Consider the following 18461-nt stretch of genomic DNA (forward strand, 5'->3'; position numbering starts at 1 on the left):
TTCCGGAGGAAGTGACGTCGTCGCGGCTGGGGGCGGGGCGGGCGGTCCCCGGAGGAGGCGCGCGCTGGCGCGCTGGCGCGCTGGCGCGCTGGTGCGGGGCCTCCGGGCGGGCGGCGGGGCCGGGGCCGGGGGCCGCGGGCCGGGAGCGCCAGGTAGCGGGGACCTGTGCGCTGAGCGGTGCAGCCGCAGAGGAGTTCGTCGGCAGAGTCTGAGGGGCGAGGCCGCGCGTTGTCACGAAGCAGACACTGACACCTGCGCCTCACAGGGTCCGGGCAGAAGCTAGAGGGGCCGCGTGGCGTGTTCCAGGTCCCACGGCAGGTCGGCGGCGGAGTGAGGGCCGCGGCGGACGCGTGGGCTCTGGGCCGGCTCCCGCGGCGGGCGGCGCGCTGCCCTCCCTGCGTCTGCCGGTTCGCACGGCGTCTTGAGGTAGCGCTGGTCCCCGGCCGGCGGGGCAGCGGCCGAGACCCCCGGCCGGCGAGGCAGTGGCCGAGACCCCCGACCGGCGGGACAGCGGCCGAGACCCCCGACCTGCGGGACAGTGGCCGAGACCCCCCGACCGTCGGGGCAGCGGCCGACACCCCCGGCCGGCGGGGCAGCGGCCGAGACCCCCGACCTGCGGGACAGCGGCCGAGACCCCCGACCTGCGGGACAGTGGCCGAGACCCCCGGCCGGCAGGGCAGTGGCCGAGACCCCCGACCTGCGGGACAGTGGCCGAGACCCCCCGGCCGGCGGGGCAGCGGCCGACACCCCCGACCGGCGGGGCAGCGGCCGAGACCCCCGACCTGCGGGACAGTGGCCGAGACCCCCCGGCCGGCGGGGCAGCGGCCGAGACCCCCGACCTGCGGGACAGTGGCCGAGACCCCCGGCCGGCGGGGCAGTGGCCGAGAGCTGGATCGGAAGAGGAACAACTGGGATATGAACCGGTGCCCACATGGAGGCCTGCGCCACAGCACCAGCCCCATTATGATTTTAAAAGTCTGAGAGAAGGGCTGGCGCCGCAGTGCTGGCATCTCATTTGGGCGCCGGTTCTAGTCCCGGCTGCTCCACTTCCAGTCCAGCTCTCTGCTGTGGCCAGGGAGTGCAGTGGAGGATGGCCCAAGTGCTTGGGCCCTGCACCCGCATGGGAGACCAGGAGAAGCACCTGGCTCCTGGCTTCAGGTTGGTACAGCTGCGACCATTTGGGAAGTGAACCAGCGGGTGGAAGACCTCTCTCTCTGCCTCTGCCTCTCCCTAACTCTGCTTTTCAAATAAGTAAATCTTTTTAAAGAAGAGAATTGCTTTGGGTTTTGGAGATGGCTTTGTAATTTTTAACTACGTGACCATGCAAGTTACTTAGACTTTGTGAACATCATTTATGGCTTTTCTATTTCTTAAGATTTATTTATTTATTTGAAAGAAGGAGAAAGAGATCTTCCATTCACTGGTTCCCTCCTCAAATGGCCACAGTGGCTAGAACTGGACCAGGCTGAAGCCTGGAGCCAGTAGTTTCATCTGGGTCTCCTACGTGGGTGGCAAGGCCCAAGCACTTGGGCATCCTCTGCTGCCTTCCTGGTTTGTCAACAGGTAGCTGGATCAGAAGTGGAGCAGCTGGGACAAGAACCGGTGCTCATGTGGGATTCCAGGGACGCAGGTGGCGGCCTTACCCACTACAGTACGAAGGCAAGTGGCCGTATGACTTTAAAGTGATTATTGTTGTATTTTCCTCATGCAACTTTCTATGAAGATAAAATGAAGTAATGTGTATAAGATAACTACCACTTGTAAGTACCAAAAAATTGTTAATCCCCTCTTTCAAGGCAGTAAGACTTCCAACTATAACCAGCCCGTCATTTTTGCCATTTGTGTGACTAACCGCAACCGCATGTCTGTCAGTTACAATGAGTATGTATGACTGTCAGTTGCTAATAGGCCCAAGTCAAGTTTGGTTTCTTATACAATCACAATTTATATTTATTTGCTCCTTGTTTCCATATCATTTAATTTTCATTGTATCTCCTGTAAAAATAAGTGGACATCACCTTTCTTTTACAGATTTAAAAAACAAGACTCATTGTGGTTAATTTGTCCAGAAGCACCCACAGAGTTAGTGGAGTTAAAAATCAGAGCTTACATGAGACAGTCGAGAGCGACCCAAAACCCTCAATTCTGGCTGCCATTACTCTACACCTAGGATGGTTTTCTGCGTGTCTTGAGAACCCAGGCAATCTTCCTGGGGCCGGCGCTGTGGCACAGCGGGTTAAAGCCCTGGCCTGAAGCACCGGCATCTCATACGGACGCTGGTTCTAGTCCTGGCTGCTCCTCTTCTGATCCAGCTCTCTGCTATGGCCTGGGAAAGCAGTGGAAGATGGTCCAAGTCCTTGGGCCCCTGCACCCGTGTGGGAGGCCTGGAAGAAGCTCCTGGCTACTGATCGGTGCAGCTCCGGCCGTTGCGGCCATCTGGGGTGTGCACCAGCGGACGGAAGTCCTGCCTTTGTCTCTACCTCTCTGTAACTCTGCCTTTCAAATAAATAAAATAAGTCTTTTAAAAAATCTCTGTCTTCTGCCTCCTGCTCAGGTGGAGCTTTGCTGTGAGTTGACTGGTCCAGTGGTTCCTGTGCTCCTTCATGAACAGGTGTAGCCTGTTCTGGTCATTGGCGTGACTGAAGTGTTCCAGAAACTACTCTAGGTGCTGAAAATTCAATGATATGCAAAACAGAGCAAAAAATAAATAAATCTCTGTTCTAATGGAATTTACATACTGAATGGGGAAGTTTGGGCAATAGATGAGTGAATTTATTTAGTTAATGTTGGGAACAAAAAGTACTTTGGAAAACAAAACGGGGAAGAGGAGCCTGGAATGCCAGGGCATGGTACTTGTTCTTCCCACAACACACTATCCATGTGAGGAACTGATAGGATGAAGGAGGTGGGAATGAGCCACTCCAGATGGGAAAGTGGGGAGGGAGGTGTTGCAGGCAGAGAGACGCAGCCCACACTTCCAAGGCAGGAAGGTGCTTGGTGTCTCAGGAGCAGTCATGGAGCCAGTACACCTGGAGTAGAGTGAGCCAGGGGTGAGGGATGAGAGAAGTAATAATGGACCAATCCTGAGTGGCCTTTTTTCTTTTTTAAAATTATTATATGGTATAAGGATTTTGGGCTTTTATTGTGAATGAGATTCAAAGCCATTTGGGGATTCTAAGCAGAGGAAGCACACAATTTGACTTACATTCTTGAAGAACCGTTCTGGCTTCCGAATGAGAGCAGACCACACAGGAAAGCAAGGGTGGAAGCTGTTACAAGCCAGGCGGGAGCCGGTGTTGGCTGGGCAGAGCTAGTACTGGTGGAGGCATGAGAAGTTGGGTTCTGCATGTGAGGCTGAGGCTGGAGGCAGGAGGATCTGCTGATAAATGGTTGTGGTTTGTGAAACAGGACAGGAAGTTGTCAGGGGCTTTGTCCTGAGTCAGTGGAAGGATAAAGCTGATTGGTTTTATTTTCATCAGCCTTTGAGTATTGGAACCTCTGAACATTGAATTAGCAAGTTCCTACAAGTGTTGAGGCTTGCTGTTTATGAGCGAGCTTTTCATTAGCTAGAATACCTGAGAGGAGCCATATAGGAAAGAAGGTTTACTTTGGCTTATAGTGTGGGGATTCATAGTCCCATTGAAACTGTTTTGTTTATTAATATTTCTGAAATTGATAAGCTGTGTGGGCTCTAGCCACGTACTCAGAGAAGAATTCTGAATACTGGCTCAAATAGACCAGGCAGCATGGTAAGTTTTAAGGATTTTATTCAGTGTGAGAAATAGAGAGTGAGGGCTCTCTCTAAGGGAGAAAGAAAAGTCTAGAAATTAAGTTGGGATACACACCAAGCAGAGAGTTATGAGCAGCCACAAGCAGCTTACCCCGGGTAGTGAAGCAAAGGCAGAGAGCAGGTGGCCTGAAAGCCACGCGTCCTGAAGGCACGGCAGCAAGGGCAATAAATGGCAATAATGGCAAAAAGGGGACAGGCCCACATGTTGCAGGCCTTTTATCCACTTCCAAAGGGGAGGGGTTATGTAGCCTGACTGGCAGGTGGCGTCAGGTAGGGGCTTGAGATCACACGGGGGCGTGGTCTCCAGCTCACAAATCTAATCAGTTTCATCCTATCTGCCTATCTCACCATTGGTCTGGCATCTGACAGGGGTGGTGGATGGAAGAAGTGTGCTGAGGGAGAAAGCTGGTGAGCCAGGAAGCAGAGAGATGGGAAACAAAGTCACTTAGCTTATATAACCAACCCTGCAGAGAGCTACCTTGCAAGTGCTCATGCTTGGTGACTGAAGCACCTCCCACTGGGCCCACCTGCCAGGTACCTCCACCCTTAACCCAACAATCATTAGCATTAATCCATTAGCTATTAGCATAAGACTTAAGGGTTTAAACATCTGCATAAGTTTGGGGAGATAAATCTTGTTTGAGCCATGATGGGTTACACAGAGGCTGCAGAAGCACAGGCCTCCAGAGGGGTCCGGGCCAGGTGGTCGAGGAAAGCAAGGGGAGAGAAATTCATTTTCCACAGTGAGTAACCTCATGGAAGCACTCCGGAAAGGAAAGGGTTTGTACAGAAGGTAGCACTGGGAGGTTGGGTTAGGAACAAAGGAGTCCAGACCAGTTCTGAGATAAATTTAGGAAAGAAAAGATGAGAAGTGGGTGAGATGGATTTTGGATTCAGAGAGGTAATGCAAAATTCGGGAGATGCAAATTTTCAGACCATATAATCATTGTGTGCAGTGGGGTAAGTCTGCCATGTGTGGTAGAGACTTCTCGTGCTCACTCTGCCCTGTTCACCTCTTTTCCTTGCTCTGGGAGATACTCTTGTCCTTGCAGATCCGATTGGGATGGGCCTGTGCAAAATTTAGGCCTGTAGGCTGTGGACAGGAGTGACATGTGAGCCGACGTGTTATTACTGCTGTGTGACCCTCTGGTTCTCTCTGCTGTCAGCATGGAGACGTTCCAGGGGTGGAGCCTGAGCTTGGCCCAGGCGCCCTCAGCTTCCTGCATCACTGTCTGAACCTTTCTTCACAGCCCTGCCCCGTTGCCTTCCAGCACCCTCATCAGGTGCCAAACGAGTGATCTTGGACTTGAACCTCCAACGCAGTGGTTTAAAAATGACTCGTCTGGGTGCTTTGGTAGTGACAAGCTGACCAGCTCCGGGGGAGAGGACTTCCGCTCTTCCTGGACCCCCTGCTGCCTTCAGCAGCAGCACAGATTCAGCTAGGACTCCTGCAGCCTCTGCTCTTCCTGGGTTGCTGAGCCCTGCAGGTCTTCAGCTCTCAGCTAAGCCCAAGATGTCCACGCAGGGCCTACCTCTGCTCTGGAGACAGTACATTTCCATGGCAGCGCCGTGCAGGCTTGCTGTCTTTACTCTCAGCTACAGTGCTTATCCCCTCATTGTCCTCCAAGCACTTCTGAATCACCATCTTACTGCCTTTTCCTGCCTATCCTGTGTTTCTGTCCTTTCAATGTCCAGTCCCACCGTCTGAGCGAAGGGTCAGAAAGACAAGGGCGCTGAGCCCTCCTGGGATGAGACAAACCCTTCCTCCGGCTCGCCGTTCTTCTCAGTCTCCCCACCTCCAGACAGGCTGTGATCTTCCCTTTCAGGCTGGTGGGCACTTTCTGTAAGCACTCTCTTCTGGCTCACGGGTAGACATTTCTGTTCTAGCTGGTCCTGCCTCTTGACCTAAAGTTTCACCTCATGACTTAGCGTTTTTTAACAAAGCAAGATTTATTTAAGTCATAAAACTCCTGCCGCCGCAGTAGTGTTGGGGGGTGCTCCAAGGGAGGAGCTGCCTGGAAAACTTGTCAAGGTGGGGCACAATTCACAGAACAGAATAATGCTTAACAGGGAGGGGGCAAAACTGGAATTGCAACCCTGTCTAAAGGCCACTCTTAAAGAGACTTCCCCTTTTCTCATTCCACGGTGACCTGACCCTACTGCCTATTAGCATATCTGACACCTGACACACACCCCAAGAAGAATGGACCCTAACTGCTGTTAGGGATACGGGGGCAACACCTGTTGTGGCTGCTTCACACTGAAAGGGGGCGTTGTTGGTGGCTGCAGCAGGGCATTCCTCTGAGGGTCGCTCTAAGGGGCCCTGGTGGAATGAGGATTTCCTCACAGGGGCATCTGGAGTCTTCCTGGAGTTTGATGGCTTCTAGTTTACTCCTGGACAGCACAGAGCGTAAGACAGTTTGGAATGCATGGTCCCAAAGAGTATGAGAAAGATGGCACGTATTGGTCCTAGGAAGAGCAATAGCCAAGAGCCACTTCCGGTTTTTTTGTTTTGTTTTGTTTTTTAGATTTTTATTTATCTATTTGACAGGTAGAGCCACAGACAGTGAGAGAGACAGACAGAGAGAAAGGTCTTCCTTCCATTGGTTCACTCCCCAAATGGCCTCAACGGCCAGAGCTGTGCCGATCTGAAGCCAGGAGCCAGGTACCTCCTCCCAAGTCTCCCACATGTGTGCAGGGGCCCAAGCACTCGGGCCATCCCCCACTGCTCTCCCAGGCCATAGCAGAGAGCTGGACCGGAAGAGCAGCAACTGGGACTAGAACCGGCACCCACATGGGATGCCGGCGCTGCAGGCAGAGGATTAACTTAGTGTGCCTCTGTGCTGGCTCCATGCCACTTCCAGTTTTTTTTGTTTGTTTGTTTGTTTTTTTAGATTTATTTATTTATTTATTTGACAGAGTTACAGACAGTGAGAGAGAGACAAGAGAGGCCTTCCTTCCGTTGGTTCAGTCTCCAAATGGCTGCAACGGCTGGAATTGCGCCGATCCAAAGCCAGGAGCCAGGAGTTTTGTCCTGGTCTCCCATGTGGGTGCAGGGGCCCAAGGACTTGAGCTATCTTCTACTGCTTTCCCAGGCCACAGCAGAGAGCTGGACTGGAAGAGGAGCAACCCAGACTAGAACCGGTGCCCAAATGGGATGCCTGTGCTGCAGGCGGAGGATTAACCTAGTGCGCCACGGCGCCGGCCCCCACTTCTAGTTTTTAAAGAAGTTTTCCCAAAGACATTTCTTGTTGACATACACATTTTATTCACTTCCTCATGCAATTTATCAATCTTCCTTTGAACCAGTTTGAGTTATCAGTTAATTTAAAACAACACATTCCTGGGGGCCTGTTGCCGCAGCGGGTTAAAGCCCTGGCCATATGGGCGCCAGTTCTAGTCCCAGCTGCTCCTCTTCCAATCCAGCTCTCTGCTTTGGCCTGGGAAAGCCGTAGAAGATGGCCCAAGTCCTTGGGTCCCTGCACCCACGAGGGAGACCCGGAAGAAGCTCCTGGCTCCTGACTTTGGATTGGCGCAGCTCTGTCTGCTGCAGCCATCTGGGGAGTGAACCAGCGATGGAAGACCTCTCTCTATCTCTACCTCTCTCTCTAACTGTCTTTCAAATAAATAAAATAAATATTTTTAAAAAACCACATTCCTAGCCGGCGCCGTGGCTCAATAGGCTAATCCTCCACCTTGCGGCGCCGGCACACCGGGTTCTAGTCCCGGTCGGGGTACCGGATTCTGTCCCGGTTGCCCCTCTTCCAGGCCAGCTCTCTGCTATGGCCAGGGAGTGCAGTGGAGGATGGCCCAGGTGCTTGGGCCCTGCACCCCATGGGAGACCAGGAAAAAGCACCTGGATCCTGGCTCCTGCCATCGGATCAGCGCGGTGAGCCGGCTGCAGCGGCGGCCATTGGAGGGTGAACCAACGGCAAAGGAAGACCTTTCTCTCTGTTCTCTCTCTCACTATCCACTCTGCCTGTCAAAAAAATAAAATAAAATAAAATATTAAAAAAAAAAAAACCACATTCCTGGCAATTGCCTACATCTGATTTGGTTTTTTAGTAATATGTAATCAATGGCAGTGTGATTTTGTAAGATCCTTTCTCAAATTTGGCTCAGTTCATAATTGAGATACAATTAGGCAGTCTACGGCTGTACCACCCTGCACGCGCCTGATCTCGTCTGATCTCGGAAGCTAAGCAGGGTCGGGCCTGGTTAGTGCGTGGATGGGAGATACAATTAGGCAGTAGCAGTGGCCTTAGCTGTCTTTTCCAAAATACAAGCCAATTGATTAATTTCCTCATGTGCCTGTGCAGCTGGTCCAGGAGTTGATCCAGTGAAAATAGCTGCTACCATACCTTAGTTAAAGGTACAGTGACACTTCAGATCCAAATCCAATTGGTGACTAAGGCGGTAGAGGAAATGAGACACCTGGTCCTGCAGTAGGGAGGGCCAACTGAGACCAGGTGCTGAGGCTTGGCTGCTAAGCAGATGCAATGTCTCTCTCTCTCTTTCTCTCTCTCCCTGTCTCTCTCTCTCTCTCTCACACACACACACTTCCTGAATTTGACACGAGAGGGGTGAGCACACACCCTTCACAGACCAGGCAAGCCAAAGTCAGGAGGGCCTAGATAGAAAGTTTGAGAGATGGAGAGTAAGTTGGCCTAGGCCTCTGGTAAGATACTCCTGCACGATTGTGCAAAGAGAAAGCGTCTGGAAGAGATGTTTTGTCTTTGCACAAGGCAGAGTTTAGGTGTCAGATGGACTAGCAGTGAGGAGACAGCGAGGTGCTGGGTTCAGAAACTGTGGATGTGTGAGCACCACCGCCTCATTGGTGGGGTGGAGGTCCCGTTGTAGTCTCCGTCCTCCATTTGGCTTCTGAATCCCCAGAACTGGAATATTGCAGGGACGAGTGCTCTGGAAGTTCCTGCACCTTGAGGTTGTCTACTGGGGCTCTCAGCCCTTTCCGAGTCTAAGGCTTTCATGGATACTGCCTCTGATGGGAAAGGAGGACGCGTCTTTTAAGATGAACCTGGACAGGCTGAGCAGTTACATCCCAGACAGCCCTTCCCTGGACACTCCAAACTGAGATTTACGTCTGTCTATGTTAGAGAGAGGCATCGGGTCTCCCCTGGTCCTCTAAGAACTGTGGTCTTTATCCGGGCTAGGAGGTTTATACCTAGCAAAGGTGCTGGGCTCTCTGCTATTATCAAAAAGGAGTGAGTAAATATTAGATAATTCCAGATACAGCTCAAAGGTTGGGTGGAATGTCTGATGTGGGGGGCACCTGAGACACCTTTACAGTTGACATATGAAACAAGAAGGGGCTGAAGCTAGACTGGAGGACGGAGAATGTCGCTCCAGTATCCAGAGGAAATTTATGGGCTTCCCTTCCACTGTGAGAAACCTCCGGGGCTCCTGGGTGCTGTTTCTGATGTGAGCCTGCGATGAAAGCCCCGAACCCCCTCATTCCCACGTGGGAGTCCTTGGCTTCTTGGTGCAGTCAAATCTCCAGGGATCTCCTCTGCAACTAGGACTTGGCCCTGGAGGTCCCTTCCAACAGCTGTTGGTGACGTGTCACCGCCTTTGCTGTGGAAGTACTTGGAGGTCCCGGGGGTCCCCCTAGAGCTGAACATCACGGAGCGCACTCCTCCTCTTACCCTTTTGCTCCTACTGTTGGGTCCCTCCTGATCTCTGTGATCAAAGACATGGTGGCCTTTAAGAGGTTGTCATGACTTAGCTTTAGTGGTGAACATGATTGATGGGAAGAATGAGCTTTGTTAAAAACTCAGGTTAACGTTTTCAAGATAATGACACTTATGAATGATGATGTTGTACATACTAGCCCGACGATGGGCGTTTTCTGACTGCTTGATGGTGAGTCTAGTGGCCATGTTGTGTTGAGGAGTGTGGACACCTCTGTATTGACCCTTTTAGTTCATGCTGGTAGTGAACTGGGGGATTCCTTCCAGACCCTGGGTGTCTCTTTCTTTTCCTTATTAAGAGACTTTCTCACTTTGCTATAAAAAACATTGTTTAAGTGTACACCTTTTGTATGAGCTGTGCACATAAATATGATATCCATGGGTCATTTTAAGCCAAACCCCAGGAAGTCTTTTCGCTTTTAAGACTTGAGAATGATTTGCCCAGGAGACTCTCAGTTGTACTTTATCAACAATAATGATTACTCAATAGCTTTCTTTTAAAAATTATTTATTTATTTGAAAGGCAGAGCTATAGAGAGGCAGTGGCAGAGAGAGAGAGAGAGAGAGAGAGAGAGAGAGAGAGATCTTCCATCTGCTGGTTCACTCCCTGGATGGCTGCAACTGCCAGAGCTGAGCTGATCCGAAGCCAGGAGCTTCTTCCAGCTCTCTCGTACTGGTGCAGGGGACCAAGGACATGGGCCAACTTCTTCTGCTTTCCCAGGCCATAGCAGAGAGCTGGATCAGAAATGGAGCAGCCGGGACTTGAACTGGCGCCCACATGGGATGCCAGCACTGTAGGTGTCTATGCCACAGTGCTGGCCTCTACTCAATGGCTTTTTTGTTTGTTTGTTTGTTTTTGTTTTTTGAACAGATAGAGTTAGACAGTGAGAGAGACAGAGAGAAAGGTCTTCCTTCCATTGGTTCACCCCCTAAATGGCCGCCATGGCCGGAGCTACACTGATCCAAAGCCAGGAGCCAGGTACTTCTTCCCAGTCTCTGACGCAGGTGCAGGTGCCCAAACACTTGGGTCATCCTCCACTGCCTTCCCGGGCCACAGCAGAGAGCTGGACTGGAAGAGGAGCAATCGGGACTAGAACCCGGCGCCCATATGGGATGCTGGCACCACAGGCGGAGGATTAACCAAGTGAGCCACGGCACCAGCCCCTACTCAATAGCTTTTAAATTATTTTCTTTTTTTAAATTTTCTACTAATTATTTTAAGCTATGCATGATTTTGTATTTGTTGAATCCAGGATACTTTGTCTTTAAAATCCCACCAAACAATCAAACCGTATTTTCAGAATATGTGGGCTGTCTTCCCTCCTCTCAGGTGCTGACAGTTTGTACTGACAAGAACTGCTGCGCTTCCTCTGGTGGCAGGGTCACTGCAAAGGAAACTGCCGTCTGCTCCAGGTAGCAGCGTGAAGCTGGGAGCAGGTTCAGGAGCACATGCATGGCGTTTGCCACCAAAGAGTCTCTCCTGAAACTTGCCTGAAAGTGACTCTTGGTTTCAAATGCTACAACTTTATTCACTTTACTGGGCAACTTTTATGCATTACTTCCAAATTTTTTCAGGCTTACCACTTGCTCAGGCTACTTTTGTAGTGCCGGTTCCTGCAGACTTTAATCTGCTTCATGCAGGGGCACTTTGCCTGTCTTATATAGGATCATGCACGGCCATGTACCTCTAGTTTCTAGCCTCAGGGCTTCTCTGATGTCACACAGCATGGAGTCTGCCCTGTACTTACAGATACACAATTTCTGGAAATTGAGGGGAATAGCCTCCCATGTGCGATATGCCTGACCATTGGGACGGAGAAACAGATGGATAAGTGTTTCCCTCTCTTGACCCCAGGGTGGACACTTCTGAGATTCAGATTGCAGGTTTCCTTGGAAGGTCCTGTAAGCTCAAATACCCGGTGCTTATGGGTGTGGCCAAATCAGTAACACACCTTGTATTGGCTCTGCCTCTTCCCTGTTTTACTTGCTGTGTCCTGTTCTCTTGCTCCCAGACCATATTACAAAATAAACTGTCCGCAAGGATGTTTTTGCCTCAGGTTCTGCTTTGGGGGGAACCAAGCTTTATGAAACAGGAGCTAGCTACTGCTTCTGACTACAGTGAATCAGCAAACACAAAGAGAAATATTTGTGAGTTTGTTGGCTGGATGGGTGCCTGTGTATGTCTGAGTGCCCGACATCACCACAAAGCCAGTTGTAGGAGCTATTTGGTTATCCACATAAAGAGACAAATGGATAATCCAAAAATTATTCCCATTTGATATTTTTTTATTTTTTATTTTTGACAGGCAGAGTTAGACAGTGAGAGAGTGAGACAGAAAGGTCTTCCTTCCGTTGGTTCACCCCCCAAATGGCCGCTACGGCCGGCACGCTGTGCGGATCCAAAGCCAGGAGCCAGGTGCTTCCTCCTGGTCTCCCATGCAGGTACAGGGCCCAAGCACTTGGGTTATCCTCCACTGCACTCCCAGGCCACAGCAGAAAGCTGAATTGGAAGAGGAGCAACCGGGACAGAACCGGCACCCCGACTGGGACTAGAACCTAGGGTGTCGGTCCCGCAGGTGGAGGATTAGCCACGCTCGCTGATAGCCAAAACTCATCTTCCTTTTTAATTCCTAGCTTTAAGTTATTCCAACTTGATACTTTTTTTATAACCTGACCAGGGCTGGCATTGTGGTGCAGTGGGTTAAGCCACCACCTGCAATGCCAGCCTTCCATATCAGAGTGTGTTCAAGTCCAGGCTGCTCTGTTTCTGACCCCAGCTCCCTGCTAATATGCCTGGGAAAGCAGTGGATCATGCCCCAAGTACTTGAGTCCCTGCTGCCCACATGGGAGACCCTGAATTACTGGATCTTGGCTTCAGCCTGGCCCAACCCTGGCCATTGCAACTATTTGGGGAGTAGAAGATCTTTGCAAGTGGAAGATCTCTATCTCTCCCTCTCTGTCACTCTGACCTTCAAATAAGTAAAATACCTTTAAAATAAATAATTAGTATCTTGAGATGTAATGATAGGGAGAGAACCTAAAAAGCAAATAAGCTGGTTTAATTGTGAGATGTAAATTGAGGGGCTGGTGCTGTGGCATAGCAGGTAAAGCTGCTGCCTGCTGCTCCTGCATCCCATATGGGTGCTGGTTCCAGTCTCAGGGGCTCCACTTCCCATCCAGCTCCCTGCTTATGGCCTGGGAAAGCAGTAGAAGATGGCCCAAGTCCTTGGGCCCTGCACTCAAGTAGGAGACCTAGAAGAAGCTCCTGGCTCCTCGCTTCAGATCAATCCAGCTCTGGCCATTGAGGCCATTTGAGGAGTGAACCAGTGGATGGAAGATCTCTCTGCCTCTTTCTTTCTCTCTCTCTCTCTGCACCTCTGCCTTTAAGATAAATCTTTTTTAAAATCTTTTTTAAAAGATTTATTTATTTGAAAGGCAGAGTTACACAGAGAGAGAAGGAGAGGCATATGGGGGGGGGGGTCTTCCATCTGCTGGTTCTCTCCCCAATTGGCCACAACATCTGGAGCTTGCTGATCTGAAGCCAGGAGTTCCTCTGGTCTTCCCACACGGGGTTCAGGGGTCCAGGGACTTGGGCCATCTTCTACAGCTTTCCCAGGCCATAGCAGAGAGCTGAATCAGAAGTGAAGCAGCCAGGACTTGAACCAGTGCCCATATGGGATGCCGGCACTGCAGGTGGTGGCTTTACCTGCTACGCCATATTATCAGCCCCTAAATGAATAAATCTTAAAAAAAAAGATTTAAATTGAAATTAACCAGTGCTTGGGATAATTCAGATTTTACTCCTATCAATCAGTATGCAAATTAAGTGTTGATTAGATTGATACCGATGATGTAATGTGACTTCCTTTAACTTAAAACTGGAAACCTGACCAGTCAGCAGTTCCTAAAAGAGAAATCGTCAGATAGCTCTCAGTAAGTCCGTGTAATTTAGTGGGTAACCAGCAGAAGGTTAGGACAAGTTCTGTGATGAAGCTGGGTCCCTGCAAATGCTGTTTCATGCTTGTGGAGGGGGTCCTGATGACTGTTCCCGTAACAGTGTCTTGAGCAGGGATTAGCCTCCCACTCAGGAAGGTGGCTGCCAGCAGAGTTGCAAGGCGTTGAGAATGAGAGCTGTGTGGGGGGAGTGGTCCCTAAAAGGTTGCCATCTGCCAGCAATGCTGAAGTCAGATTTCCACTCGCTTAAGAGCATACTTCAGATGCTTTTTATCTGATTATTGCTCTTTCCTGAAAAACCAGTTGACGCTTTAGTGATTCTCCTTTTTCCAGCACAGGCAAATGTTAGAGAAAGCCTGGATCACTCCTTTTGTGTGTGTGGTTGCATTGTGTGGGTAACCGTCAGTCATGGAACCCAGTCCCTATTGTGTGGGTAACCGTCAGTCATGGAATCCAGTCCCTATTGTGTGGGTAACCACCAGTCATGGAACCCAGCTCCTATTGTGTGGGTAACCGTCAGTCATGGAACCCAGTCCCTATTGTGTGGGTAACCGTCAGTCATGGAACCCAGTCCCTATTGTGTGGGTAACCGTCAGTCATGGAATCCAGCCCCTATTGTGTGGGTAACCGTCAGTCATGGAATCCAATCCCTTGAACCCTCTGCTCTGCTTTGCTCACTCTGTTTCCTTTGGTGAATCACAGATCCATGACTGCGTGTGTGCTGCCTTTTGAAATCTTTCAATAATGCTCCAGTTGGATGAAGAATTTTAGAAGCTGGTTGTACTAATTAGGACTCTTTGGGTTTGCAAAGGATGCAAAGGCTCCCTGAATTACATGGAACCTCCTGATGGCCATTCTGACAGTGTATGTGGCAGGAGCCACTGATGGGATGGTTTTCCAGCTCTAAGTTGGAGTCAAATGACATCACAAAGACGGGCAGGAGTGGGTCTGGATGACCGCTGTCCCATGGAGTCTCTGTATTCTTATCTGTATTTACTCCTCTACCTCACTTATATCTTTCTTACTGTCTTGATTGGCTTGTTCTATGCATATGGAAAGAAAATAGGATTTCACGTACAATTCCAGTTACCTGGAAAGAGATAGACTCTCCTTGTTTTCAGATACCAATCCCTGGCAAAGACCCTCAGTGACCAGCCTGGATCAGATGTTCACTCTGGAACGGATATGTTATTGAGGACAAATTTGGAAGGTGATGCATCCACGTCTTCCCCAGACCAGCTAAGGCCGGGTGCTGGTCCAGAGGTTACTGTGTTGACAGAGGGAGCAGAAGATAGGAAGGGGTGATTCCCAGAGCAAAATAAGGTAAGAATATATGGTTAGAGAAATCATTGTTCATCACAGTAATTGGAAGGAGTTGGATTCCTGTAGTCAGTCAGGCACATATACTATAAAACACCAAACATATTTGATGCCAAGAAGATGAAATAGTTTTTTCAGGAAAATAGAGTGCTTTAAAAATTTCTTCTTCCTGATTATTATGTGAATAAAGATGAAAAATAGTAAAAGAAACCGTAATATTACAATAATGTGATTACTGGAATGTTGATAGCAGTTAAAATGAAATGTCAAATCACTGTAATTTTTCTTCATTTACACAGTTACTGAAATGTCGCTTCTATTGAATGTGTATTTAGTTTAGCTCTTATTGCTGATTTTAGATCTCAGAGCATTCGTTTGTTAGCCTGAATAACTTTTAAGGCCCAGCGTTTTCCCCTTCGCATCTCAACATTTTATTCATGATGTCATCTCTATGAATATTTGCAGATTTAGTGTAATCATTACATTGCTCTGCATTAGCCCATCATATGGATATCAATGTTTTTTTTTTCTCTAGGCAGAGTTAGACAGTGAGAGAGAGAGACAGAGAGAAAGGTCTTCCTTCCATTGGTTCACCTCTCAAATGGCTGCCACGGCCGGCATGCTGTGCCAATCCAAAGCCAGGAGCCAGGTGCTTCCTCCTGGTCTCCCATGGGGTGCAGGGCCCAAGCACTTGGGCCATCCTCCACTGCACTCCCGGGCCTCAGCAGAGAGCTGGACTGGAAGAGGGGCAACCGGGACAGAATCTGGCGCCCCAACCAGGACTAGAACCCAGTGTGCCGGCGCCGCAAGCAGAGGATTAGCCCAGTGAGCCACGGCGCCAGCCCAATTTTTTTTTTTTTTTAAGATTTTATTTATTTATTTGAGAGTCAGAGTTACAGAGGCCAGGAACTCCATGTGGTCTCCCATGTGGGAGACAGGGACCCAAGTACTCAGGCCATCTTCTGCTGACTCCTAGGGACATTAGCAGGAAGCTGGATGGGAAGCAGAGCTGGGAATGAAACGTGGGTATTCTGATACGGGACACAGGCATCTGTGGCAGCTTCGCAAGGCCCGCCCCTACACAGTTCACTTTCATGTGGACAAAGCCACTGCATCTGCTTTGAAAACATCACCCACATCCCGGACGGCTGAAAGTCTGCTGTATTCCGTGATCTGTGCGTTGGGCAGCTAAGATCGTGTTAGTTTCGGGTGGTGATGATGAATGCCTTCGAGAAGCCACCTGTGAAGAACACAGGCTTACTGTGACCCACGGTTGACAGGTTCACAGTCCCGGGTCAGGCAGCCCCGCTGGTACAGCATCAGGGCTCCGAGGCGTGGCAGGTATGAAATGGTGAAAGCGAGTGTGTGTGTCTGTCCATGTGCCTCCTTATAAAGCTGCCGGGATTCAGTCCTAGGCACTCCACCCCAACAAGCTAATCACTCCCCAAAGATCCTACCTCTAAATATCATTAGTGCCATTAACTAAGACTTTGAAGACCAAGTCTTTAACACAGGGGTCTTTGGGGGAGCACCCAAGCTAATAGGCCATAGCAGGATATTTTGAAGTCTCATGTAGATGATCAGAATGTAGAACTGAGAGCACAGATTTCTCTCTGTGGAGGCCTAGTAAGACCTTCTCTGCCCCTAAGAGCCTTGCAAGCACAGGCATCTATCTCCACAGTCATCTTTTTTTAAATATGTATTTATTTATTTATTTGAAAGGAAGAGTTACTGAGGGGCAGAGGCAGAGAGAGAGAGAGGTCTTTCATCCTCTAGTTCACTCACCAAATGGCCGCAACAGCCGGAACTGGGACAGTCTGAAGCCAGGAGCTTCTTCCAAGTCTCTCATGCAGGTGCAAGGGCCCAAGGGCCGGCCGTCTTCTGCTTTCGCAGGCCATTGCAGAGAGCTGGGTTGGAAGTGGAGCACCCAGGTCTTCAACCAGCCCACATTTGGGGTGCCATCACTGCAAGTGGCAGCTTTACCCTGTATGTCACAGCGCTGGCCCCTAAGCCATCCCCTTGGGTGCAAGTCTGGAGCCATTAGAGGCAGGAAACCTTACTCCAGTGTGAGAGGACTTGCTGAAGAAGCTTGCTTGCTCTCTGATGTCAGGTGTAGAGGTTGTGTCTGGCAGTGCCTGTGCCCCTTGTTTCTCCCTCCTGGAAACTTGTTTGCCTGCAGCCTGTCCCAGAAGGCAGGACTTGAGCTTGCAAACCCAGAAGGATGAGGCATGCGTGAGCTTGCAGGCAGGCTGATGAGGCCACGTGACCACAACGATTTTTTTTTAAATTTAATTTAATTTTTTGACAGGCAGAGTTAGACAGAGAGAGAGAGAGAGACAGAGAGAAAGGTCTTCCTTCCATTGGTTCACCCCCCAAATGGCTGCTACAGCCGGCGCCGATCCAAAGCCAGGAGCCAGGTGCTTCTCCTGGTCTCCCATGCGGGTGCAGGGCCCAAGCACTTGGGCCATCCTCCACTGCCTTCCCGGGCCACAGCAGAGCGCTGGACTGGAAGAGGAGCAACTGGGACAGAATCTGGCACTCCAACCAGGACTAGAACCCAGGGTGCTGGTGCCGCAGGTGGAGGATTAGCCAAGTGAGTTGCGGCACCGGCTTACATAATGCGTTTTTTTTTTTTTGGACAGGCAGAGTGGACAGTGAGAGAGAGAGAGAAAGGTCTTCCTTTGCTGTTGGTTCACCCTCCAATGGCCGCCGCCGGCGCGCTGCAGCCGGCGCGCTGCAGCCGGCGCACCGCGCTGATCGGGCAGGAGCCAGGTACTTATCCTGGTCTCCCATGGGTGCAGGGCCCAAGCACTTGGGCGATCCTCCACTGCACTCCCTGGCCACAGCAGAGAGCTGGCCTGGAAGAGGGGCAACCAGGACTAGAACCCGGTGTGCCGGCGCCACAAGGCGGAGGATTAGCCTAGTGAGCCACGGTGCCGGCCCACATGCTGTTTTAAGTAATGGAGCCATTCTCATCTCAGGCTGTGTTTCACTTGCCCGTGGAACAGCCTTACTTCCCGATGTCTCACGCATCCTTCAAGGGCTCACCAAGGATTTGTGCTGCTTTTCCAAAAGTTCCAGCCGGTTTCCTGTTACCTGGGCTTTAACTCAACTCGCCGTTACAAGTAGGACAGCTCAGGTGAGAGCCCACCCCTTCCTCTTTAGAGAACCCTTGAAATGGGTAAATAATCTCTTCTCTTTGTGCAGCAACAACAGCCAGTGCTGATAAATTACTTATATCATACCGAACTCTGGGATGAGGTCTTCTTCACCTACGTTTCACTTCTTCTCAAATGAGGGAGTATTAGGACATTGACACCATTAGCCTTGGTCTCGGAGATGACAACCTACAGAAATCCAATGCAGAGAAGGTGTGAGGCTGATACTGGAGTTCAGGCAGTGTGACTCGAGTGTGTGTGTGACATGGGACTCTCAAATACCTGGCACACTTTTCTATTTCACCTTCAAATCCTGTGCAGTAGAAGAGGACCCAACATTAAGCCAAAGAAAGAGACGAAGACCCTAACACCAGAGAAATTGGGAGGCGAGAGGCCACCCTTGCAGACATGAGAGAGGGACAGTTACTCTAAAGTCACATTTGGGGCAAGAAGGCTGAGGACTCTCGTGGAAATCCACCCAGTAGGATCCCCAGAAGGCGGGGAGGGAATGGGATCAGAGGAAGTTCAAGG

At 50.4% G+C, this 18461-nt stretch overlaps 2 long non-coding RNA genes across 2 annotated transcripts; both read left to right on the forward strand.

Annotated features, from left to right (window-relative positions):
* The first annotated feature begins 73 nt into the window (after positions 1 to 73).
* On the forward strand, positions 74 to 17370 carry LOC138849423 (uncharacterized). Its single transcript, XR_011388293.1, has 3 exons — positions 74 to 318; positions 2555 to 2665; positions 14574 to 17370. It is a non-coding gene; the product is annotated as an uncharacterized lncRNA (long non-coding RNA).
* LOC138849422 (uncharacterized) lies at positions 727 to 2529 on the forward strand. Its single transcript, XR_011388292.1, has 2 exons — positions 727 to 1659; positions 2032 to 2529. It is a non-coding gene; the product is annotated as an uncharacterized lncRNA (long non-coding RNA).
* Positions 17371 to 18461: the final 1091 nt, after the last annotated feature.

This window comes from Oryctolagus cuniculus, chromosome 4 (genome assembly GCF_964237555.1).
Source record: "Oryctolagus cuniculus chromosome 4, mOryCun1.1, whole genome shotgun sequence".
Classification (NCBI taxonomy): domain Eukaryota; kingdom Metazoa; phylum Chordata; class Mammalia; order Lagomorpha; family Leporidae; genus Oryctolagus; species Oryctolagus cuniculus.